Here is a 26,586-nt window from a genome sequence, read left to right as displayed (position 1 = left end):
CGTTTCATTTCAGGAAGACTGAGTGGTTTTTACTTCCTGCTCTTTGGTATTTAACAAGATGGATGCTGAACTTTGTCTTTTTAATCCTCTCTGCTGTTTCTTTGTTTGTGACTAACTGTGACTACAACTACAGTCCAATCTCCATTAAAACATTCAAGGAAACTGGACAAGTGAAGGACAACTTAAGAAGTATCAGACGTATCAGATGTCCTTAAACAAAGACCTGACACAGGACTCGAGAGATGCATCTGGACCTTCAGTTGATCCATCTACTGTTGGCCAAAGACTTATCAGAAATGGTCTTCATTGAAGGGTGGATGTCAAGAAGCCATTCTTTAATAAGAAAACAAGAGAAAAGGCTGAAGTATGTCACATTATACAAGAAATGGACTGAAAATCAGTGGCAACAGGTCTGATCTTGACAAGAAGAGGCAGCCAACAACTAAAGAAGAGCTTTGGGAGTCCTTCAAGAAGTCTGGAGAACTTTTCCCAAAGATAATTTAAAGAAAAGAAATCTTGTGTATGAGGGTTGGGCTGAAGAATATGGGACAAAATAACAGGTGAGAATGTGGAATCTAGATGAAAAAAGCCTTTTTATTGGGGCTTCTTGCTTCTGAGATAGTTACTGTGGATCACGTTTATAAAGAAACACACTGACTGTATCTCATCTAAGACACAAACCAAAGACGTGTGTTAAACATGAACCTAATAAACAGTAAACATCTCTGGCAGGCTGCACTGCCTTTCTCTCTTATGTGCTAAAAGAAATGGAGTTAATAATAATAAGCATGAATGGAAGTCATAAACAATAGAGAGAATGTGGTCATTTTTATTTTATTTTTTTTATTTTTTGCATTTTATTACTCCTTCTCTTCCCTCAGGTAGCAGTGTAACCTTGAACAGTATCGAGGCTTTTAAAATTAGTTTTGAGCTGCAGTAATGCAAACAAAAACCCAGCTTTGACAGTGAAATAACAGTAACACAATGTTCTATGTAATTTTTCTCGAAGCTCAGACGAGTTTAAGTTGCTGCCTTGAAGGTTTCGGATCTGCCTTAAAACCTGCAGCAAGCAACACTTTGGAAAAAAAAAAAAAAAACACAGTTAGTAGTTTAGTAGGGTTAGCATCAATATTGTCCTTTAATACAATAATTAAAAGATTCAAGTGTTAGACACATTATAAGCCAATTGCTGCCAGTCTGCATAAGCACCAAAAACACACTGTATCCAGAAGATATTATCTTCTAACTAAATACTACTACAAAATACTAACTTCATACTATATAAAATGTTAATGCAGGACATGAATCCCGTTCAGCTCCAAACTGGGAAAATACAAAAACGGAAGAAACAACCAGAGCTGAATGCACTTCTGCAGTAAGCGTGTGTGGTTTAAAGAGAGTATATATCATTTATAAGATGGTACAGAAACACATCTGCATGCAGGAGTGTGCGTGTGTGTGTGTGTGTGTGTGTGTGTGTGTGTGTGTGTGTGTGTGTGTGTGTGTGTGTGTGTGTGTGTGTGTGTGTGTGTGTGTGCAGGCGTAAATGCGTTTTTGTAGTTTAGGTATCCTTTTGGAAGGCTAGGGAGTGTGTTGACGGAGAGGAAGTGTGTGTTTCAGTGTGTATTTGTGTAATGCATAAAAGAGAAACGAGGTTTCTTAAAGGGTGAGAGACATAAAGAATGCATGTTCTCTCTCGCCTACTGAATCATAAACACAAGATAGGAGCTTCAGCAAAAACATCCGGATGCCATATTTCTCTCCAACGATAACACACACACTGACATGTGAGGGGATGAATGAACACACCCACACTCACCCAGATCAACACATTCAGGGAGACAACTTCAATGATGTGTGTTTACAGTGTAGCAGCTGTCTGGATGAAGGGATGCGGAAAACAACTTGCACTCATCTTCTTCTGCCCAACTCTCGCTCCTCCTCTTCCTCCTCCTCCTCATTATTTAGCCATGCGACTTGCTGATGCGACACATTGTCTAAATGGGGCCATTAGAGGGAAGGGAGTCAGAGTCTGTCTGTAAATGTGTTAGCCTGTTTTCATAGGTCTTCCCCTGGTGGCTTTAACAACAAAGCATGAAGAACAAAAGGAACAGAGGGAAGGGCAAACGGATGGGTGGAAATAGGAAAACATGGAAGAAAAGATAGAGTAATGAAAGAAAAGAAGCTGCAAAAGGAAAGGTGAAGGAGGGCAACATGGTGTTGGAGGGGAAAAGATGACAGTTAAAAGGAAGGAACTGGATGCTTTAAAAGGGACAATTTAAAAAAAGTGACAGATTTGATGGTTTGAAATCAAACCTACATGTATCTTGTGTGCAGAATTTTAACATTTTGGCTACGATTGTTAGCAATGCTGCAGGTTTATAATGATGTCAACTTTGCACATATATAAGAGGCAGAGCAACATGGAGCCCGATGGGAGCACCAGATATTATACAGTAATAATACATATATCGTAATATCATTTGGACTGGAAAAATGTGGCCGAATGGTAACAAAGAGAAGGAAGGTAGTCTATACAGAGGGCATTGCACTCCCAGAGGGCAGAATAGCAGATGTTGAAGGGAGCTATAAGTACCTTGGCATACAACAAGTAAATGGCAACCATGGAGAAGCCACAAGGAAAACGGCCACAGCCAAATATCTGCAATGAGTAAGGCAAGTCCTGAGAAGTCAGCTCAATGGCATGAACAAGATCCGGGCAGTTAACAGCTATATCCTGCCAGTGATCAGATACCCTGCTGGGGTAATAAGCTGGCCACAGGAGGAAGTTCAGACCACAGATGTTAAAACACTGAAGCTGTTAACCATGCACAAATCCAGTGTCCAGAGGCTATACGCTAAGCACAAAGATAGAGGCCGAGGACTAGTGAACATCAGGAGCACTATCCAAGATGAAACATCTAAGCTCCATGAATACATCAGGAAGATGGCTCCAAGGGATGAAGCACTGAGTGACAGCCTGAGGCAGTGGAACCTGGAGGAGAATGAAACGGAGGAACCATCATCAGAGGACAAGCCCCTGCATGGGATGTACCACTGACAGCTGAAGTGGTGGATATGAACAAGTCCTACCAATGGCTAGAGAGGGCTGGACTGAAGGACAGCACAGACGTGCTAATCATGGCAGTACAGGAGCAAGTATTGAGTACAAGGCCAATCGAGACCCAGATCTACAACTCCAGGCAGGACTCCAGATGCAGGCTGTGCAAAGAGGTCCCTGAAACAATCCAGATACTGATATACTAATACAGATACTGGCAGGTAAAGAATACATGGAATGCCATAACTAAGTAGCCGGCATAGTGTACAGAAACATCTGTGCAGAATATGGACTGGAGACTCCTCGGTCACAATGGGCAACACCTCCAAGGTGGTGGAGAATTAGAGGGCTAAGATCCTGCGGGACTTCCAGATACAGACCGACAAAATGGTGGTCGCCAACCAACCAGACATTGTGATCACAGATAAGCAGCAAAGGAAAGCCGTATTGATCGATATAGCATCCCCAACAATAGAAATATCAGGAAAACGAACATTGGAGAAATACCACTGGAGAAGTGGCTCCAGCAGATACCCGGAGAAACATCAGACAACTCCATCCAGAACGGTGCCAGAACACCACTGGACAACATTCACCTGTAAATTCTTTAACAGCTTATTACCTCTCACATAAGCAGCTAATGCTAAAACCGTGGACTTCATCATGTTCAACAAACGATGAATATTTTGAAAATAACAGGAAGTGACATCACCATGCACGTACATACAACAAAATAAATTTGGTCAATGTAAACAATAATCTTTTTAATATTGTATTTCAGAAGTGCATGTAGTTGCATCAGATCAGATTATTACAGTAGTCTAATTACTCCAAAATTGTCATGTAAACGGGATCAGACTTTTATAAAACTAGTTATCTGAGAATTTCTAATATTCATGGGAAAATTGATGTAAATGGATCAACATCTAATCAGGCTGTTGTGAATCAAATCAATTTAAGAAATTAGAGGTGATACCGAGCCCCAATGAAGAAAGAAGGAATAGAAGAAGAGCAAACAAGATCAAGCTTCTCCATTTCACACACATCAACACACACCTGTGGCCTCCTCGCCTCTTTATGATTGGTTTGTCTTGTGTCTCACAAGAAGCTCAGGAGAACCAGTTTTCAAGGTCCTCTGGATTCAATCCTGTTTAAAACACACACACACACTCCTAGCTTGTCTTCCTAATGCACCGTGGCATCCTCTCAATGCTTCACACGGCTGCTTACATGAACACAGACATTTAATTAACAAACCTGAGGCACGAACTGCTGGACAAACAGCGTGGGGCCGCATGTATGCGAATGAGAATGTGTGTGTCGAGTCACTGAGGGAACTTATTAATTCATCCAGACGAGACAGTCCGATTCATTTAGAATCATAATGAGAACGGTGAAACCTTCACACATACACCCCTGAGGCGTCATGGTCACTGCATACTTTCTGACAGCTCACAGTGGAGACAGACAGCAAAGGTAAAGCCAGGGAGAGACAGAGGAGATGCAGAACTTTAGTTTAATAACAGAGGGATACTTAATTTTAATCCCTCTGGTGGGATTCAAAGATCCAGGCAAATATTTCCTGCAAAAATATTTCCCCTGATTTACATGAGTAACTCTACTAGCGATAGACAGTACACTCAGCTTCATCACCTTACATCAGTGTTTGATCTGCTGTTTCGTGTGCTGATCTAACATGAAATTTTCTTTAGATTATAGCAGCGATTATAAAAGCAGCAACATGCTGCATGTGGACTGGGATTTCATGGGTTTTGTGGGAGGAAAAATCACAAGGTAGTGGGTGATTTTTAACTACAAAAAATGAGCATGAACAGTCCAAATTTATATATATATATACATATATATATTTAACAGTGCTGGTGAAGTTATAGTCCTGATGTGACGTGGAAAGTTGTTCCAGGCTTTGGTCTTTACATAAAAGAAAGATAGCGGGTGGTAGCGGCAGAAGTTCGTTTGTTACTGATGTGGTCGAACGATCACATCTGGGCTAATTTTTGGCACTAAGGCAGCTAACACTGTAGATGGGAACGGTGGAAGTTCCACAGTAACTGCCCCAGTTCTTGGTCAGTTTAAACTGGAGTGTTGAGATTAAGAAATGAAGTTGAGATTGAGATTAAAGTTGTACTTCGGACAACGGGACATAGAGCAGAGACTATCACACAGCTAAATGATGTGTTTGCAGGCTTGCAAATAACTTCAGTTTATTTCATTTAGAGTAAATATTAGTGAGATACAGTAAATCCAAACTTCAGATAATCACCTGTATATTTTTGGATCTTCTTTTGTTCGCTCTTATCCTTATCCTCACCACTTACATTTTCACCTGTGGTCACAGAGGTGGAGGGTACCTTTCTTGAGTTTGTAGAGTTTTTTAGTGAAGTCAAAAAATGCGCTCCCCCTGTTGAAGACCTCCGCTTTAGCAGCTGCACCTACGCTTGTCTCCACATGGACAGTCTGAAACTGTCCTGCTACCCATAACATGCTCATTTGGCATGTAGGCATGCACATAGATGAGGTGTAGAATTACAGCATATGTGACTTCCAGCAGCTATGAGAGCTATTGCATGTGAAGGAAAGAGATGACATACCTCATCAACTAATCATCAATTTCCACCTTTAACCAAAAGATGTCACAGCCTAAAGGTAATCAGTTTTTTTTTTTTTTCATGTCTTCTGCATGTAAATTGGTGTTTAAGGTGGTGATCGCCATGGCAATAAAAAGAAAAACACCTTTAAAAGGGGAGAGGAATGTTTTAGTTAGTGTTGTTGTGTAAGTGACATGGTTAAAAACCACCTGTAGGATTCAGGTGGGACTGCATCGCAACCGGCTCTATTCTCTGATAAAAATATCAGAGTTTGTCACTGAATCCACATAATGAGGTTAAAACTTTTCTTATGAATCTGTGGGCTGATGATCATTTACAACAGCCTGAAGCCGAGTCACGTCTGGTACAGTTATATATCCTTTACGTTTCAATTCCAGTGAAAATCCTCATAAATTAAAAGCTATTTGCTCTTGTACGACTGTCAGCATCAGCAGTCTCAGTGTTAATACTTTCAGTGTATCGCCAGCTTGTCAGAGCGGTTCAGGGAAAGAGCCGAAGAATTAAAGAAAATAGAGACAGACTGTGAATGCAGGACTGATACTAAAGAGAACATTACCGTTTGAAGACACATACTTGTCTGGAAGACAGGGACAGGAAGAGAATTAGACAATCCAGTCCAACATGGTAACAGAAACACAATATACAGCCTGAAAACTAGTTTTACCAAAACAGACCAAGCTTACAAATTAATATAATATTTACTACACTATTTTTACTAACCACATCCCACAGACATCCCTCATCCTCTCTCTTCTTAAACTGTGCACCAGTCAGATGATGTATTACTTGGTGTATCCAAGGGATAAATCATGCGTCTTTATTATCTCCTGCAGTTGCACCACATGACCACACAAACACAAACATCAAGCATTGTATTATATTGTGATGCATAACCTTTGTAATGACTGTAGTAATGACATCAAAAAATATCATATTTCTATTAGTTTGTTTCTGTTTGCTTAAAAGCAAATTAAACTCAGACAGATGGTGGTCATCAGTTGCCTTATTACAGTGGCAAGAAGAGAATCCTCCTCCACCTCTCTTTATTTCACCTCCTCTTATTATCTGACATGAAGATTGGACTGAGGAAGTTTGTATTTATAACTGTTTCCACCATTTCTGTTTATTTCTTATATTTTGATGGCTTTATTTCCTTTCTTATTCCAATGGATTGGTTGAATGTTAGTGCTAGGACAGGTCTTTGCTGCTGTTTTTACCAGGACAACAACAACAACAAAAAGAATTATGAGATCTCTAATGATTACAATGACGATACATAATAAAATGAAACAGAAAATACATGCCAGAGCTGCTAAATATATTTGAGATCTCTGGTCATGCACAACGACAAATCCTCTGTAGAAATGAAAAACATAAAAATGGATTTACAGCAGCAGATTAAGCATTAAGTGATTCAGGCTGGCACTGAAATCCTTAATTCAAAACCCACACAAAGATAAGCATCCCAAAGACGGATTATACAGACGAAAGAAATAAAACAAACAAAAGAAAGTAGAGAGGGGTGGGATTAGTCACAGCCCAGACAGGTCGAATGCTGCGCATGAACGATCCATGCTTGAAACAACTCACAGCAAGACAGACCTAATTCACACACTTTTTTTCTGTTCCTGTTGTCTTAAGTTTGCTGATTCATCCTCATGCTGCAGCGGAGTATGAAAGTTTTGCAATCTTCAGGTTCTATCTTGTTATCTCTGGAAAATGCACGCTGCTGTGCGGGATTGGGACTTTAGATCCTCAGATCAGCTTCAGAGCAACTCATGGGTGCTATCACGCTTTATAGTCCGGCTCACTGAGGAGGAGCAAAGCAGCAGACACAGTCAATGGAAATGATAAAACAGCGCTTCACATTCTGCTTTAATCAGAGCGGAGGGGGCAGAACATCCACAGAGAGTTTCTATTAAGAGATAAAACTCAGCTGTTCAAATAACAGACTTCAAACAACATCGTTGGAAGGTGAGATTATAAAGCTTTTATATGGGGAAGTAGAACTTTGCTATTTAATGCTAATGATATTTCATTTCTGAATATGTATAAACTTCCCTTTCAAGGTAAAATTGTAGCCTACCCACGTTTTTGCCTTACATGTGTTACCTCGTTATAAAGCTGACTAATCAGGCTTCCCAAAGACATACAACACTTGGTATTATAGAAGGCAGAAATAATCAGCCAAACACAAATGTCCTTACTCTCTGTGCTATGTTTGATTTTGTGGGCTCACTGTGGTACTTTCAGATCGTTTTATAACAACTTCTGGTACAAAACAGCTGCGTGTTCGATCGAAATGACTAAATAGATATATTTTATTTTTACTTGAGTCACAAAGTTAAAGAAAATAGAACAATTTTGCTTAATCTGAGAATCTTAAAAAACATTAACAAAAAAAAATGTGATTCAGCTGCATGGAATAAAGATTTTTTTTGATTAAACGCCACCTTTTTTCCTCCATTTCTCCCACATCCAATCCTCTTCTCTTATTTGCATTCTCTCATCTGCCCCCTTTAATCTTTCCTCTCCATTTCTGATGCCCCCCCATCACTTCTTCTCCTCCGTTACGCTACATTGCCCGACAACCTCTCTTTATTTATCATCCTCTTGCCTTTGTCTTCATTTATTTCTTTACCTCCTTTTTTTCGTCCCTTCTGTGAAGGGGTTGCTGTTTGTTTGAAGTCAGCTCTTATTGAGCTCAGGTCTGGGGAGAGCAACACTTCGTCAATAATACACACACCCAGAACACACACTTTTAGACCAACCCCTTCTCATCTGCTCTCTCTCTCTTTTCCCCTTCAACACCGCCTCATGCACAGGAACAAGGGAGAATAAACACACACACACAGACGCTGTTCAGTCATCAATTAAGGGTGTGTATAGATCTCTCCCTGCAGCATCGGTGCTTGTTTGGTTTCTACATTGTTTTCTGTTCCAGCTCATACATCTCTGTCCATGACCCCAACATACACACAAAGAAACACACACATATGCAGCCAGCCATCTGAAAACAGACAGACCTGCATATATTTAACACACAGGGTTAGTTTTGTTTTATAAAAAGTGCGATTCTAGCAGCAACATTTTGATAAGAGGAATAAAGGAACAAGTCAATAGTGCATTAAGGCCTTGATATACCAACCTGAAGGTGGGCTGTGGAGGGAATATGAACATTTGTCACCGTTGTTTTCAGCTTTACAGCATTTTCCTTTTTCCAGATTTTTCATGGGGTCTGTCAGTGAGGAAGGTCAGTCTTACTGGTGATTAATTAAAATGATTTTAATGTTAACTTTTCACTCTGTTGGTTTTATCTGTTGTTGAATGCATAAAAGATTAAATGATAGATTTTTTTTTTTTGGTTAATTATAATCTAAATCTAATGTGCAGCTTTATACAAACATAGATTATTTGTAAGTAACCAGATTATCTGTCCTGTTCTGCACAGGCGGTTCATGTCCTCTTGTACAGGATGGCGGTGGTACATGCTCTTTTCTGTCTTCAGCTGCATCGTGTGGAGACAGCTTATTATTTGTGTGTCGAGACTGTACAATATTGACTAAAAATAAAGATATGTGACAAAAAATATTAACTTTTCACAAAATAGAAGAAATTTTGTGTTTGGTGGATTATTTCTTTGTTGTAACAACTATTCTTGGCAATAAATCTTTTACCACTGCAAAGACTGTTTATTTCCTTATTTTAATATTTGTAAGGAAAATGCATTTGTAGTATGAGCAGCAGAGATGAGTATGTGGGTTGCACCAAGTTAAAAGCAGCCAAACCTTCTATGCTAATGACTCTTGTTTGGTGCTCCCACAAATGTATTTTCCTTATAAAAGTGGCAGAATTTAAAAAGGGAAATAAGTATGTTTTCCAGTAGTATAAGATTTATTGCCATTAAGTATTATTACAACAAAGAAATAATTCACCACACACACATTCCTTTACTTTGTGTGTTAAATTTACTTAAATAATTGCTTTGTTAAATAAATGGTTGTGTTTTTAAATCCTTAAAAGAACCCATTTATAATTGTACATGGGAAGACTGGCATTTTACTGTACCAAAAAGCAATGTACACAGAAGAGTACTGGTCTGGTGCAGGAGTTGGTTGTTGGTACATCAAACATGAAAAGAAGAAGCTGTTTTCAGGACAGGAAAAAGCACTAAACAAAAGAAACACAACTGGGACTTTTACCTGATAGAAACTGATCAAGAACAAATGTTTTCAGAGTGGAACCGAAGTTACTTGCTTTTCCTCAAAAGATAGTTTATCCAAATGATACAGATGCAGTTTTGCACAAGTTAGCAGACTTCCAACAATCTCACACCAAAACATGCAACTCCTGCATTGCTCCAGATTACTTTTTTAAATACTCATGACTATTTTCCATCACGAGGCTGATGCTGCACAACAAGAACTCAGGAATCTGTCTCACAATTCCCAACTCTGAGTTTGACACGGCTTTTTTTATTACATGTGGACAAATGTTCACATTACATATGTTTTATAAGGTGCTGATGTTCTAGTTAGGTGCAATTTCTAAATTAAACACTAGATGTCAGTAATTGTTTTACACAGTTCCTTTAAGGAAGGTGGCAGATAGCGAGAAAGTTAGTGAGTGCACACGAATCCTTACAGTCAATACAGTTAGTGTCCACAGCCAAGCCGCCGCATTTTCATTTGTTTTTGTAAAATCTTGTTCAGCTTTTGAGAAGCTTAACAAATACACAAATTATGTTATCGCACCCCCCCACATTGGTGCAGAGCTGAAACAATACAAGACTTAAAATGTCCGCCTTTCATCGTTCCCAGCATCCACTTAAACATTCAATCACAGATCAGGGAATTACAAAAGCAAGATAACTGTGTTTGTTCATCAGATGAAAAACTCATAAAGCATGCGCTTCATTCTATTATTGGTCTGATCTGCCTAATCTTCTCGGTTCTTGGGAAGTCATGAAAATCAAACAGAAATGTGCCAAGCAAGCATTTAGCTCCTGATGAGCTTAAATGCTGACAGTCCGGGGAATTATCTAGTGAAAATGGAAAAGCAATCATCCTCTGAAGCAAAAGCATCCTCTAAAATGCATGAGCACACACAGAGACATGTACACCCCTACTCATAACTTTATCTCATAAGACAGACAGGACTCTCAGCGGTGTGATGAATCATGGGATCACAGGTGCACAAACGTGAAAATGAGAGATTTCATGTTGTGTGAAATCAGTTTCTGTTTACAGTTAAAAAAGCTGTAAAGCTGACGTCCTTTATAAGAAAAAGTCTGGAAATAATTAGCAAGACTGACCCGCAAGCATCGTTTAAGACTTTGCACCTCTTCATTTAATTAGCACGATCAAAATAAATCAAATAATACTTAAAACCAAAGGCATAAATATATTTAAACTTTGCACAAAAAGTTAAGGAAATTTGTGTTTGGTGGATTATTTCTTTGTTGTAGCACTACGTCTTGGCAATAAATCTTGTACCTTTGGAAAGTCTGCTTAATTCTCGTTTAAATGGTGATACATCTGTGAGGGAAATGCATTTTTGGCTTTCGTTCATAAAAAAAAAAAAAAAAGCATTGTTACAACAAAGAAACAAAGAAAAATCCTCAATTTTTGTGCTCAGTTTATAAAAAACATCTTAAATTAACCCTAAATACACTTTTGTTCAGTAAAAACTGCAATAAATTATTTTTGTATTTAAGTAAAACTTGGCATTCACATATTTTTTATAAAATATTCTTAAGCATTTAAGTATCTGAACTGCCTCCTCTTCAAGTAGAAGTCAGAGTGTGGCTGAATAGTGCCGTGAGGATTGCACTGGATCTGTATGAGCTACAGGTTGTGTTTGCTCTGTGGTCAAGCCCATCCTTTGACCTTTGACCTCACTGTGTAGGCAGCAGAGGCGAGATGAGTCCCCACAGGCATCAGATGAGGATCACATTGCATATTTATGATCCAGGCAGGGATAAAAGCATCCACCACAGACAGCTTAGATTTAGGAGGAGGATGACAAACAAATGAAATTTTAGATGTAGGTGTTTACAGCTAAAATTTGCCTTGAATTTTAAGCATTTTTCTCTGCAGTCCTGCAAGGCTTTGTCTCTGTTCAGTCACATTCATAACTACCCAAGGCTGGTCTTCTGTATGTGTTAGGTTCTGCATTCATATGAGGTGACAGATGGTCAGTGACCTAAACGTTACCTTGTTCAGATGAAGATTTTACTCGTCACACATGAAGAAAAGGCCTCAGCATGAAAACTCCACTGATTTACTGTCAGTGTCAAGTATCATCTAATTAAAGTGAAAGGATTAGAGTTGGACCCAAATATCAGACTAATGTGTTTGTTTTTTACCACAATTGGTAAGACTTAATATCCCACCAAACACCTACCAATCACAGCATCATTCAATTTCTTATGCAAAGTTTACAACCTTGTTTATTTTTTACCAACTTCCCAGACCACTTTTTCAACCTTACTGTCAGATTAAGATATTTTGGGACAAATAACCACCAGCACAGTCTGCTGCAGGTTCTTCTTCACTGTTCTTATAGTTTTTGGACCCCAATTTAGAGTGTGCACTGTGCGAGTGTAAAGAAACAAGTGAGACAACGTCTCAGTAAAATCCCCTACCGTCAGTGAACACACCTTCCATCTTCCTCTGTTTCCACTGGTTGCATCTCTCGGTTCGTAGCTCCTGAAAGCTCAGCTCCTGTCCTCAGCTGATTTTCAGAGCACATCCCAACAAAACCATTTCCCTGGTGTCCTAGTTCTGAAGATGGATACTACCAACCAGTCACAAACCGTACTGCTGCTCAATTTCTGTGATCTCATTCAGAATCAATGACTCCTTCTGCCTTTGATCAGAGAACTTCAGTAGGTTTGAAATGCAAATATCTGCACGTTGGATGAAACTCTACAGGAATTAAAGCTGCCAGAGAAGGCAGAGAAACTTATCCACCACTCTGTCTTTCACTGTTTGCAAAGCTGGACTACTGCTAATAAACTTATACAGTCATTTAGCAGATCTAGCAGATTAAATCTAATCAGAATTATGAAAGTGCATTATTTCCATGTTTGTAATCAGATTACATTAACAAATGTTAAAACATATTTACACACTCCTGGGTAACCAGGATGTTTCCTTCCTGTTCTCCAAGCAAACACCATCTATATCTAAAATTCAGGTGCTGTTGTTTCCACAGACATCTGCTCTCCCCTGTCTCTCTAATCCATACATCCCAGTGGACACCAGTCTGAGAAACACTTTATCTGATCACAGCTGTTTCTTATTGTTTATTCCTCACCCTCTTCCCCAAAAGCTCCCTACATCGTTGAATATGCCCTGGACAAAATATTTGTTGTGGTGTGGGGTTGGTTAGCAAACACTGCAGAGCCAGCAGTCTGCAAGCAGAGCAATAATTCAGTCTCTGCAAACCGCTTGAATACCAACAAACTTAAGAGGCAAAATACAAAATGTGTTTTTTCTTCCATTTTCCTCAGTCACCTGCCTCACAAACACACATTCTCGTTCACCTTTAACCATCATCAAGCCTCCAAAGAAATAATATATTTGGCATTTCAGCTACAATGAAATGAAATGAAAAATGATGTTGACACATAAATGACACACAAAAACACGGAGTATTGTTATCGAACGACTAACAGGAGAAGTAATAAAAACGAAAAACATACAGCCAGAGCTTTGTACTGAAAAAATATCTTGACAGCAGCTTTATGAGTGTGTTTGTTAGTAGTGTGTGTAGAGCTCTAAATTTAATCAATTCTTTTGGCCTCCAGGAGCAGGAGACGGGTCAGTCTGGGAATTCACAACAATATGTGCATGTGTTTGTGTCACTGCTGCAAAGGACAAATTAGAAAAAAAAAAAAAATCTTTTCAGTGGGGAGTTGAGGAGGAAAATGAGGTGGGAGATAGGCGCTCTCTTTTAAATCCTACTGGTAATATTGCTTTCTTCACACCCTTGGCAAGAAGATTAACAGCTAACGGAAAGGATGTATCTGCTATTAGCTCCACAACTACAAAAACAACGCTGATGGCTTGGAAGTGCACCGGTGGGGATGACAGCTAAAACAACATCATTATATACGGTCGACAAGAAACACTTTTTCTAGGCTTCATAAACGGCAGCTTTAAAAGAAAGTGCTATGAAAGAATTTGTATTTTTCCTGGGATCAGTCCAAAGTGTCAGAAATAAAGTGAATGAATGAATGAATGAATGAATGAATAAAGGCTGAGGCTCAGAAATGACTCCACTGATATGTGATTTATGTAAAAACTTTCCACAATGAAACCGTAAACTTTAATGTGTGTGGGAGGGCTTATGTTTAACTTGTTTGTTGTATTAGTATAGTAAGGTTGTCAGTTTTTCTTTGACATTTGACTGTCAGTACTAAACTCAAATAAAAAATTATAGTTTGTAAGTACTTCATATAGACTTGGCTTTACATGAACTGTCCTGCAGGTTTTGGACTTGGATTCAGCACACTTGAATCAGATTTATGGATCAACATGCTTGGGCAAAACTTGACAACAAGCTCTTGAAAAGAGCTGTTTAGTTTGAATCAGGTGTGTTGGAGCAGGGAAACATCTAAAACCTGCAGGTCTGCAGCCTTCAAGGACCGGAGTTGGACGGAAGGAGTGTACTTTTAAAACCAGCAGGCGGCGCTCTAGTATCAGCTTGACCTGACAAATACCTAGGTCATGGATAGGCAAGTTTGGTCCTAGAGAGCCACAGTCCTGCAAATTTTACATGTTTCGCTGCTCTAACACACCTGATTCAAATTAAATGGCTCAAATAACTCGTCAAGTTCTGCTCAGTGACTCATTCATTTGAACCATGTGTGTTAAAAAAGGGAAATATCTAAATCCTGCAGGGTTGTGGCTCTCGAGGACCGGAGTTGCCTACCCTTGACCTAGGTAAAACCAGGAAAAGAGGCAAATTTTACATTTAACAGGATGGAAAACAAATTAGATTAGCAAGCAAAGCTGCCCCAATAAGACACTCACAACACAGAGTAATCTGAGAAGCTGTGCTTAGAAACATTTTAAATTAAATTAAATGGTAAAATAACAAAGAAAAGGTTGTTTGTTGTTAAAAGCAGCTGTCTTACACTACAGTGGCAACAACTACAGATTCACCTATTATCTTGCCACCACATGAGACAGTGGAGTCACCTCCACCAGTTGTGTTTGCCTTCCTGCTATTCAGCACAGTCAGCTACAGCAGGCTGTGCAGCTACATTTCTACGTGAAAAGTTTTCACCATTGGTGTTGATTCAGAAGAGAGATTGCAGAGACTTATGGTGGAACTGCGAACACCAGTACTTTACAATCTCAGTAGATACAGTACTGCTGCACGACACACATGGAAACTGTAATACGTTACCTAAGAATAATACTCACAGACCACAGATATGGGCATCACTGGCCAAACGTGCTTGTCTGACAGTTACAGCTCAATGCATGTCAGTCCCATGGGAACTTGTCAGAAACTATGAGCTGTTCAACATGCTGTTCATGTTGCTGAAAACTTCCTCAGCACACTGGATGAATTCAGCATCTCCCATGAAGTAAGTAGTTGTAGCTGTCGCCACAATGATGTGAACTCAGAGCATCATGGTGGTGATGGATGGGAGGAAGGGAAAGTTAAATAAATTAAAGTAATTGGATGTTTGTTCCATATCATGTCAAACTTAATTATTAGGAGGAAAACATACAGGACTAATGTTTCAGTAGTTTCAAATAGTCGGAATTAACAGCTGTGGAAACTAAACACTGAGAGAAGAAGACAAACTTAATTTTGGCCATGTATAAATGGAAAAAGTGATGTATTTAGGAATATTCTTCTTAGAATTTGAATAAATAATATGAACCTCTAAAAGCCCTTATGGGAAGCACCTGCATAAAAATAAGATCATTACCTCTAAAATGTCAACCTTAAATACCAGAATAATAATGTGCTTTACTAGGTGTTTTACTAGCGGTCATAAATAAATTACATACGGTTTTATACATGCAGAGCATGTATACACCAACATTAATTCAATTAGCACCTCACTGAATAAGATGCCATGTAAAGAGCCTTTTCTAAACACCTTAACCTGAATAAAGTCATATTGGGAGTAAGAAAAATCAAATGAAGCTATGAGGAGTTTCCCCGTTTTAGTCACATTGTGCATACATGCAAACAATCTCGTTGCACAGATACATCCCAGCACAGTTTTTACAAATTTTTCTAACATGTACAGCTTTACAAAAAATGCATAAGGCCCCAGAGTTGCCAGTTTCACTTATGACCGACTATGGGCTTATTCCCTTATAGACTAGGTTTTTGGATTCTGGTTTAAAGAGACACTGGTGGAATTTTGTGCAGAACAAAAGGCTGCAGTCTGAATAATCTGCATCGTGTAAACTGGAACACGAATAGAGTTTCCACTCAGAAATGGAATATTATTTTATTTAGATTTAGGGTCAGCTGTGTGAAACTGGGGACACAGCAACAAAAGGTTAATGGCCTCAGTGTCTAACAGTGTTGGTGCGTGTGAAACATGCCCTGGACAAGGGTCTCAAACAGAAAAGACAAAAAAAAAGTCTCCATCTGGATGAAATGTAAGCATGTTTGGGTTTGTTTCTGCATTTCTAGGGTGGTTCAGACTTTTGGAATACAGGAAGTCACAGCAGACAATCACCAAAACTGGAAAAGGTACAACAGCTCTGTGGTAGTATTTATTTTATTTTACATGTCTCCAGGTTGATCAGCATGATCAGAAGCCCAAAGATCAACGGAAAAGAGTTTATACCTGAAAACTCTTAAGTCAGAAATGATGTTTAGTGTTTTCTTCCATGTTTTCTTCAACACTACAGCCGGCGCAGGATTGCTGTGGAAGTACTGATACGTGTTTGTGTTAAACAGAGGCGGTGATGGGAGAAGCTGGCTGTGACTGGCACTGAATGGAGAAATGACACATGAAGCACAAATGACTGGCGACAGCGAGAACAGCTTGTACTCTGTCTGCTTTAAAGGAGTTCATTTGCTCCCTGTCGACTCACTGTTGTTCTCCTGGTTGTTTGTGCGTGTTTGTGCATTTTTGCCTCTTTATCTCCTTTTCTCGCAGCTCCTGCTGCCCTGTCTTTATTTATAAGTTTGCAATTTTTCCATCTTTTGTGAGAGGAAAAGATGGAAAAACTGCAGTTCTCACTTTTGCACAACGCCACCATTTTATACCACCTCCACCTTTTTACTTTAATTCTTTATCATTATACCTTTTCAGACTACTTTTCAACTTACCCTCAAGTTCACACCTTCTCATTCTTCCTTTAAACCATTCCTTTTTATCTTTCTTTTCCACTGTTGATCCCCGTTTAGCCTCTACAAACTATTCATACAAGCATCAAGGTGAGAATTGCAAATGTCAGACAAATTTGGCACCATTAACAAAATCTTTGCCTCTGACGTTTACAAAAACAACCTGCAAGATTAAAGCAGAATATTTGAGAGGATACAGACTTCTAACTGGTCATCAATCAGACGTCTTCCAGCAAAAATCCTCAAATTCTTGGACACAGGAAGTTTCAGGGTGTCATTTACAGCCTGAACACTATCATGTGCATCAAGATTTCCATAAATGAGGTTCTCTTTATCTTGTGATTCAAGTTTTTCATCTAATTTCCTTTTAGATTTAATTGTAAAATTAAAAAGATAATGATCCGTCCTTTCATCTCTCCGTACTGCTGCCACAGCAATACTTTCTCTGTCTGAAGTCTTTATCGTGCACACATGTTCTGTTAAGCCCTGTGGAAGACATCTTTAAATGTCTTCCTTATGCAAATTCAAATTCCAGGATTCTTCAGCAGCTGTGTTAACAAGCTTCCCTGAACTCACAAAACCAACTAATGCAGTCAGGTTTGTGGTTTATATGACGCTTTAAAAGCCTGGTCATGATGGAAACATGACAAATGTTTTGCTTAAACACGTGAAACATCTCTCTCTCTCTCTTAGACCACAAAGCCAAGTGTTTATTACCGATGCAGTGATGCATGCCTTGTCCATCAAAGTACATTTCCAGTGGACATATAAAGACATAAAAAAACCCATGTATGTGTAGCACAAGTGGAGACAAACGCTGACACAAAATGACAAGTATACCAACACAATATAAATGAAATATGTGTGACTAGAATTTCCGCACGAGTTGATTTATTTTCACTGTCCTGCAAAGCTGGTCCAACACAATAACTGAAGCTAGAATTATCACCTTCTTTCCACCGTCATGTTTATCTGCGTGTGTGAGAGACAAACGCACACACAGTACACTCGGATAATTTTACAAAGATGCTTGATTGTGCCGCATCCTCAACTTTAAAAAGTCCCCTTTATGCTGATTCTTGCAGGTTTTTCTGACGAGACGAGGGAATGAGGAAGGGGGGAAATGTAAAACACCATTTCTTGTGCTTTTGTGAGAAACGTACTTGCTCATGCAGGAAGGGCACAGTGATTGCAAATTAGCTGGCTGTATACAATATCAGAGCAACTGTTCATTTAGCTGAAACCACAGGAGAAAAACAAGAAATTCTAAAAAAAAAAAAAACAAAAAAAAAACACCTCACTCATCTGCATTTCCTCTAAATCCACCCTTCTCCATCAGGACATTTAAACACACCTACTGTCTGATCCCTGACCACCAATTTGCCCTGTACTTCAGCATTATACTGCACTAACACTTTAACAGCTTCCACTGAGACCAGAAATTAATGCAAGATGCCTGGTAAACTGCTGCTCTGCAGTGTATCTGTTTAATGAGAAACTACAGTGCAAGGAGAGCTAAAGGAAAGAATTTTAAAAGCAAACGAACACAATTTAAATTTGTGCATGTTGTTTCAGTGCAACTGATTATTTGGGCTTGCTCCAAATAAATATTTCGCATGTCTTAAGAAGCATAAATTATCCATTATCTCTGCCTCTCTCCTTCCCCCAAACATGCAAATGACAGTCAGTAAGACCATTTTAAAAAAGCTTAATTAATGTTGTTGCTGCAGCTACTTTACTAACAAAGTTGATATGGATAAAATATAGCAGCGAGTAGGCAAAACTAAACTGGTTAAAAGAATGAACTGAACCAAAAAGGAGTTGTTTTAAATGCTATGTGCAGCCCAAACAAGTCACTTCTTTAGTGTGAAACATGCACATCATAGTTTAGCACTGATAAACATAAAAAAGGATGAAGGGACAAAGAGAGAGGCCGGTGTGGCTTCATTTAAAACCTACTCTTCTTAACAAAACTTTTTTTCTCCAATCCAAAATTTAATAACATGAGAATAAAAAACATTATTGAAAAACACTTTCCACTTTTTTGTAACTTCATCTACCCATTAGTATATAAATGAGGCCAAAACTAGCTGGATCTGACATTACTGGATCAGTAATCACAATCAATAACAGAGCAAGTCTGAAATTAGTCTTTCTGCTTATTCAGGTTTCTTCAGGTGCTTCAAGTAGGCCTATCCTTTCATTCTATAGGTGTACTTTTACTATAATTAGGATTCTGAATGTTGAAATTGTGCCTTCACATTGAACTACTGCAACTTTTAAAGCTTCTCTCACAACCAGCTGTTCCGTGATGCTCAAAGAACTGAGGAGGGCTTTTTCAATCAATCAATGATTAATTCCCCATAGTCGGTATTCTCATACATTAATGATCAGGTGGGCTGTTAAGGCTTGTTTTTATAGCTCTGGTGGTTTGTCTGTGTAATAAGATCTGGCAACACTATAAGCTTGCTTTTTGTTTAAACCCCTAACATCTTTTTGTATTCCTGTTTTCCAGTTCCCACTTCAGAGTAGTCATTCCCAACATGAGGGCCACCTTCAGAGACGTGACAGTACAGTGACAGGTCCAGAGATGATGCAAGCCTGAAAAGGCTAAACATACGAACATTAGAGCAATTCCTATAGGGCTGCACAACACATAGAAAATTTACCTTCATTGCGATATTAGCCTGTGTGATATCCACATATTGTTGCAATAAATAGCAGCTACTCCCTATTTGCACATTTTAAGAGAACGATGTGACGCTGTTCCAAACGCTGCTGTGGATTCATGCTCTTTGTGTATCAATGGTGAACCAAATGAAGTCTTTCTGGATGCGTCATCGAGATGCTAACGGCTGGGGTAATAGAGCACATGGGGTGAATGGTGTGGTGGTGGAAGGTAATGTGAGGAGTGATGAATATGTGGATGCAGAAGAACTCGTGGCTGAAGAGAACAGCACTTCACCGCACATCGCAGATCATGTTGCCATTGCAAATTATTTTCCTGATATCACGCAGCCCTAAATCCCAAAAAAATACTCATCAACATTACCGAAACATCACCTATATAACTATTTATCAAAATCTGTCTCAATGGCAACCCATCCAGGGTGCAGCCTCGCCTAGTAGCTGCTGAGATACGATCAACCCCCCCACAACTAAGCCTTAGAATACATGAGTATAGAAAAAGATGGATGCAGCATTAGCCTCTAAAAGTGTAAATTACAGAATACAGTAAAGCTCAGGTTTCACTGAGTTTATTAATTTTCTTCAAGGGGCTGCAACCTGAGGCAGCCCCCTCAGCTGTGGATGTACTGAATGCTATATAAAAGATTTTATCAAGCAAAGTTGGCCAAAAGACACACTTTATATGTGTGTTTCCTGTAGCTTTTGCAGGGAACCCTTTGCAGCAATATTTCCTTGTGTTTTGTTCCATGTCCTGTAACATTTTAGGACTGCTGAATTTCATGAATAAAGGTGTGATGCAGTATCATGTAAATGCTACAAGATAAAGATTTTTTTGAGGAAATGCCGAGTTTGCTCTGAAACTGCTCTGTAGAGCTAAAGATCTAAGCCACCAACTGCTGATTTGTTCAGCCCTCTTAAACATGCACTTCTTCCCAATAATCTGACAGCAATCTTGCAGAAATCTTGCTAAGTTGCACATTTACACATGATTTTTCACCTTTACGGACAGGAACACACAGCACCGGTGGTCTTAATTAGATACATGTGATATGTACTTTGAGCCAAATGAAGAGAAATATAAAAACACTGAAAATTCACTGGTCACGACATGAGGATGGAGGGTCCAAAATCAGGACACAGTCAGGTAAAAACTGACTTTATAAAGACACATAATTAAGGCAGAGGACACAGTTAAAGAGCAAAAGGCTTGAACAGTAAACAGGGTTAAACATTTAGTAAAAAACAATTCCAACATTTGCAAGGCCAAAGACAAAAATCCAGGAACAAGCAGGAGTCACAAGCTCACAGGAAAAACCAGAAGAAATGACCGGAAAGCTAGTCGCTAAATTCTGCTACAGCTTTACGCAGCTGATTCAATCAGAAACATCTCATACAGAGACTGAAAGTTCTTTTAAAAACCACAAAAAGCAGCAAATAAAGTGGTCGGAGTGTGAGCTGCTGACAGCACAAAACAATACAGCTGACCAACGTGCTTAAAGAAATAGAACGGATCACCTGTGTGTCAGAAAATTTACTTAATAATAAGATTATAGAGATGAATAAACACACTACACTGAAAAAATAATGCTCTTCTTTTTAAGAAACATCAGAAATCCTGTGGAAAAATGAAATACAACCAGAAAGTAGAATATATTAAAAGGCTCCCTCTCTGAGAATCAGCTGAATGTCTTTAGAGGAGCTCATGTTCTTTTCGGAGCCCAGCTCCCTTAGCTCAACTGTAATTTGAGCAATGATGGAGTCAACTAAACAAAAAACAGGTGGAGAGAAAACACCAGAGCAAAGACATGAAAACTGAACTAGAAATACAAGACATCAGAGTTGTTCTACAGTTACTGTTCACACAACTTTAAGTAACACCGCATAAGTTTCCCACCTAGAAACTCCATGCTTCTGACTGGTTTTGATGGTGCTTTACGGCACCATGTCACACGTCAGCAACTGGATATCAACACACTGGCCATTTTATATCATCAAAGAAATCTAAGAGGACATTATCAGAGGAAGCAGGAAAGAAATAGAGGGACTGACTTTTACTGACTGGAGAGAGCTCAGAGAAAAGATGCCAAATTAGCCTTCATTAAGGGGGTGGCAATGTGCAAAAATCTGCCCAAGTTCAGTAGTAAAAAGAAAAGTATCATAGCCTCAGGGTATCTGATTCTGTTTCCATGTTTTAGACGAAGCACTAGAGAAACTAGCTTTATTAGCAGTGCAATATTTAGGAAAACTCTAACAGGACTTTGGTCAGTATATCTAGTGAGATACAGCACAAGTCTTAAAAGGTGTGGGCCTGGAAAAACATTTCCAAAAACAGATCCTCCAACAATCTAAAACCAAGACTGAACAGCCCTTTTTGTTTGTTTTTAATTATGTTTACTCTCAATTGCTCCTTTTCAACAACTACTTGTGTTTAAAATACATTTTAATTGGGAATAGTGTTTATTTCTGAAGCCTGTCATAGAAGAATCTTTGGAAAAAGTTCTTCCATCCATAGCATCAGCACTGTGTTTCACTCCTTACCCACTTAGGGAATGTCTATCGAAGCTAAAGAAAAATATGAAATGTGCCTGATGTCTGAGGCATCAATGGAGTAATGAAGCCAGTAATGTTACATCTTATGACAAAAAATGCTTTTTTCACATCCCTCTCATGAACAAACAAAGATGGGAAAACTGGGAAATGTTGCCTCCTTAAAATGCTTACATGGTAATCAGTCACCCTAATGGAAAATTCCAGGTTACAGAAATAAAAATTAAACAATATTTAACACTTAAATTGTGTCAATTCTGTAAATCATTACATGTGGCAGGTGATTTTTATATCCCCTTTCATCTCTAAAAGCCAGTGTACTGTGGTGGTATAAAGGGCCAACCTCTCAGGTGACCTCTGTGATTTGAAAACAGTTGTAGCTGTTGAACAACAGTCAGGTTTGTTCCCCCCACGATAAGGGTGTTACTAAAATGAGGCCCCCGGTACCAGAGGACAGTCTAGTTAGCCCACCAACGGGCCACACTGCACTGAGAGCCTCATAAAAAACATTATTACTATTATTCCCTCCCTGGGAGCTGGTTATAGCTCCTCTGAAAACTCATTTCCCTCTCCTCTTGTCCATGTGAATACCTCCTGATAGGGAGAGGGAAGGAGAAAGGAACAATAACTGCATTTCATATGGGGAAATGAATAATTTCAACTGTGTGTGCATCCAGTTTGTGTATGTGTGCTACTGCATAATCTAGTGTAGAGTTGGGTATTGTGTATGTGTCTTGTGGCATTGTGGAGCGACTAGGCGTTGTGATACACAAGGCGAGCATGGTGATTGGAGCATCGATCTTCTTTCCTTGCAAAACGAAAGAGGGGAACTGAGACAAGTCAGGCATAGAAAGCATGCTGTTTGCAGCTAAGATAAAGACTAATGTTTTATAAAGAAGATTTAAGGGGGAATATTGTTCCAAATTCTACCATAAAACTGGACATCTGCATAACAGAAATGGAGTCATTTGTAATTTGATCACTTGAATTTATTTTACATTTTTATGACTAGTTAATATAGTTCATAAAAAGTTAAGGATATTCAAATTTCTGGTAAAGTTTACAGAAAATGTAAAAAGTTGATGCTAAACTGATATTAAATCATGAATGCAGGACATTTAAGTAGAATCATCAATGATAATTTCTTCATTCAAAACAATTTATTGAAACAAACCACAGTTGTGGGTAAACCACAACATAAAATGTCCCAGTAGCTTGTCCTGTAGTCGGCATCATCTTGGTCTGATGATCAAAATGTGAACAGGGTGATGAAGAGGTTTAGGTACAAGCTGTTGGAAGCAGAACATTTAGTTTTCCATTCATGGTCCAGACATTTGCGGCACTTTGTTAGAGAACATTATGTCGTCAAAACATCAAATCAAGTTCACATTTAAGGTTTTAGTGTATTTTAGGTTCATTCTTTCATCATATAAAAGCTGAAATTGTGAGTAGTTTATGTTTTAAAACAGTGATGATTCTTTCATTTTTCTTACAAGCCAGGGGTTGTTTTTGTGACGCCTGTAAACAGAATTCGGTTTCGTTAGATGCTGAGCTACATTTCATTAATCCATCATGGACAAACTTAGCAACCCAGTCTAACCAGCAACTGTGTAATAAATATTTGTCCATGTAAACATAGTAATGTGATAATCCTTGAATAGAAATTGTGAGACGGTAACGTTTTCTGTCAGCGTTCATGTGACATCAGACAAAATTAGATCCACGAATATAAAAAACCTGAAAAGTATAACCATTTAAATTTCACAGCATCTCTAAGCCATCGTTTTAATTCCTAACCATATATATGAATATTAATTCCCCCCATAGCCACTGACGGGTGACAGCACAGCAGAGAAGTGGGAAAGAAGAAAAGAACAATTACTGTTAAAAAACGTGCAAGATGAGTGAGTCAGACATATTTTGTGGTACAGCCGGTTCACATGGGTCTTTGGCTCCTACCTCTTCTTTACAAGCTGTTGTGGGTAAATAAAAACTAACAAGATTCTGAAAGCAGACATTGTGTAGGAGCACAAATGGAGATTTAAAGTGTCTAAAGGCTGATGAATGAAAACTGAAGCTGCGTGTGTGTAGGGAGCAGAGCAAGAAAAACACACCTGTACTGTTTTACTGCAAGTTTGTGCACAGTGGACTGACGTAGATTTCACATTCTGTCTTCACATCAGGCTTCTCCATCCTCATATCCAGCCCATTCTCTCCAGAAAATTAGCTGTATCCTTTTCTTTTCCAGTTTTTCACATTGGCAAAATTGGTAATTACAATGTAAGTGTATATTAGATTGTATAATATATCCATTATTCTTCAGTGAGTGGCAGTGCCTGAAGAGAACAAGCAAACTCCACACAGAAAGGACCCGACGGTTTGAACCAGGGACCTTCTTGAATGAGGCGATAGTGCAAATCTCCACACCACCATTCAGCCCCTGCACTGTGATCATCATAAACATCCTTTGCATGAGTGAAATGAACTGGATCTTAACTTTCTAACAGTATGTGGTACGTTCTCCCTCTTATACGCAGGACTTCTGCACAGTAAAACAGCAGAAAACAGCTGATGGCCCAACGGTGAGCTTCTGGAATTTAAGGGGTTAAAAGCTTTCGTTTGTGTCTTCTTATCAGGGCTGTATGAATGTCTTGATCTACACTGATCTAAACTGAAAATAGTATTAAATTTTAAAACAAAAAGGACATGAATAGTTTCCATTTACTTTGTTCAAACAACCAACTTTCCTTATTTTAAATTTAATGAGGAAAATGCAAATATCTGGTGTGTGAGGTGTGTCTGAGGTGTGTAAGCAATAAATATTATATAAGAGGAAGGTTTACACTACATCCTGCTGTAATGTCTACAAACAGAAATATATTCCTTCAGTTTTCTTGACACGTGAAAATGTTAAAGCTCAACATACAGAAGGTGCTTCAGTATATTGTTTTCCATTTAAATGTCTGAGCTCAGGAATAAAAGCATATTTAGATATTTTTATGGTTTTATTTGAGCAGAAATGATTGTGTTAAATTGACGCAGGATCCTGAATCAAACTGAAGTCATATCGTAGCAGAATTTGTGGAATCAGCATCAAACGTGGGATTTCCACCACTGATTAATAGCAGGTGTGCTAAAGTTGAGTCGACCTGCTGATGTCCTGTTTGCTGCTCAGCTGGCTTTAGTTTACAGGTTTATTTGGAGCAGGTAACTCTGCAGTCACTCAGGACTAATTCTAAGGTTGGAATATAGTCCAGAGCGCAGCTAAACAAAACCAGCAACAGACCAGTCAGGATGGTTTCACTGGTAACAGGCCTCTCATTTAAAAAAAAGTATCCTACTTAAAATGTCCCTCAGAAAGGTCGAGCATCCCTCTTTTCTCAACATCAGCCTGTTTCCTCTTATGTTTGGACTTCTGAGGTAGAAACTCCATAAAGACCTGCTGAAAACCTGCCTGAGGACACAGGTACACGCCAACCGTGCTGCTTCAAACATCGTCTCAGTGTGTGTAGATATTCATCCCATCATGCTCCTCCACAAGATGTTATGATTCTTACCTGCACATGCTGAGGAGGCGCATCGGCATGATGGTGCATGTTAGCATATGGGTGTGTGTGTGGGTTGTGTACAGGAGTACTCCTCCTTGTACCAGGGAGAAGTTATGTTAGGTAAACAGGTGTGGAGGCTAATCCTTTGGGAATTCTGGACTGGCATTTGGATCCCACAAAATGAGAAATTCTGGAAAATCCAGCACAAATCCTGAGTCCACTTTACACACACACACACTACTTACAATCAAAGCTGATGAGAACATCTTTTTTTGTAAACAGCCTCAAAGGATCACAAACACCTCAGAACATGTAACCCTCTGAGCAGCCGACCATAAGCACATTTCCATACACATTAATAATGTGATTAGCATGTAATTAGGCCAATAATGTGGGTAAGAGCTTGTGTAAACAACATCTAATAACATGCAAGTATGAAATCAATAAGAGGGAGCTCCTGGTTGTAGATGAAAGCCATGTAACGCTAATTAATTCAGCCACGTTATAAATATGAAATGCACAGCATACATTCCCACAGTGGCTTGTTCTGGTCGATTTGTTTGGTCCCTCCTGTTCACATGTAAATAATTTTGAGGTTTTGGTTGGATTTTATCTCTGAACTTTGTTTCATTTTGAATTTTCCTGTCATAGTTAGGCTTCAGCTTCAGAAGTCAGGAGGGCTGAATGTCAGAAATATGATGACAGAAACACACGTTCAAATCACCTATTACTGAACATTATTGACAACTTTCTCACAAGGTAAAAAATCTGAACA

At 38.9% G+C, this 26,586-nt stretch overlaps 1 protein-coding gene and 1 long non-coding RNA gene across 2 annotated transcripts in view; one reads left to right on the top strand and one right to left on the bottom strand.

Annotated features, from left to right (window-relative positions):
* galnt14 (UDP-N-acetyl-alpha-D-galactosamine:polypeptide N-acetylgalactosaminyltransferase 14 (GalNAc-T14)) overlaps positions 1-26,586 on the bottom strand; it is a 242,583-nt gene that overhangs the window by 207,779 nt on the left and 8,218 nt on the right. The window lies entirely within an intron of this gene.
* Positions 290-25,037, top strand: LOC121633555. Its single transcript, XR_006009082.1, has 4 exons — positions 290-299; positions 5,299-5,307; positions 23,566-23,573; positions 24,967-25,037. It is a non-coding gene; the product is annotated as an uncharacterized LOC121633555 (long non-coding RNA).

Source organism: Melanotaenia boesemani, chromosome 22 (assembly GCF_017639745.1).
Source record: "Melanotaenia boesemani isolate fMelBoe1 chromosome 22, fMelBoe1.pri, whole genome shotgun sequence".
NCBI lineage: Eukaryota > Metazoa > Chordata > Actinopteri > Atheriniformes > Melanotaeniidae > Melanotaenia > Melanotaenia boesemani.
This window is presented reverse-complemented; position numbering and strand designations above follow the sequence as displayed.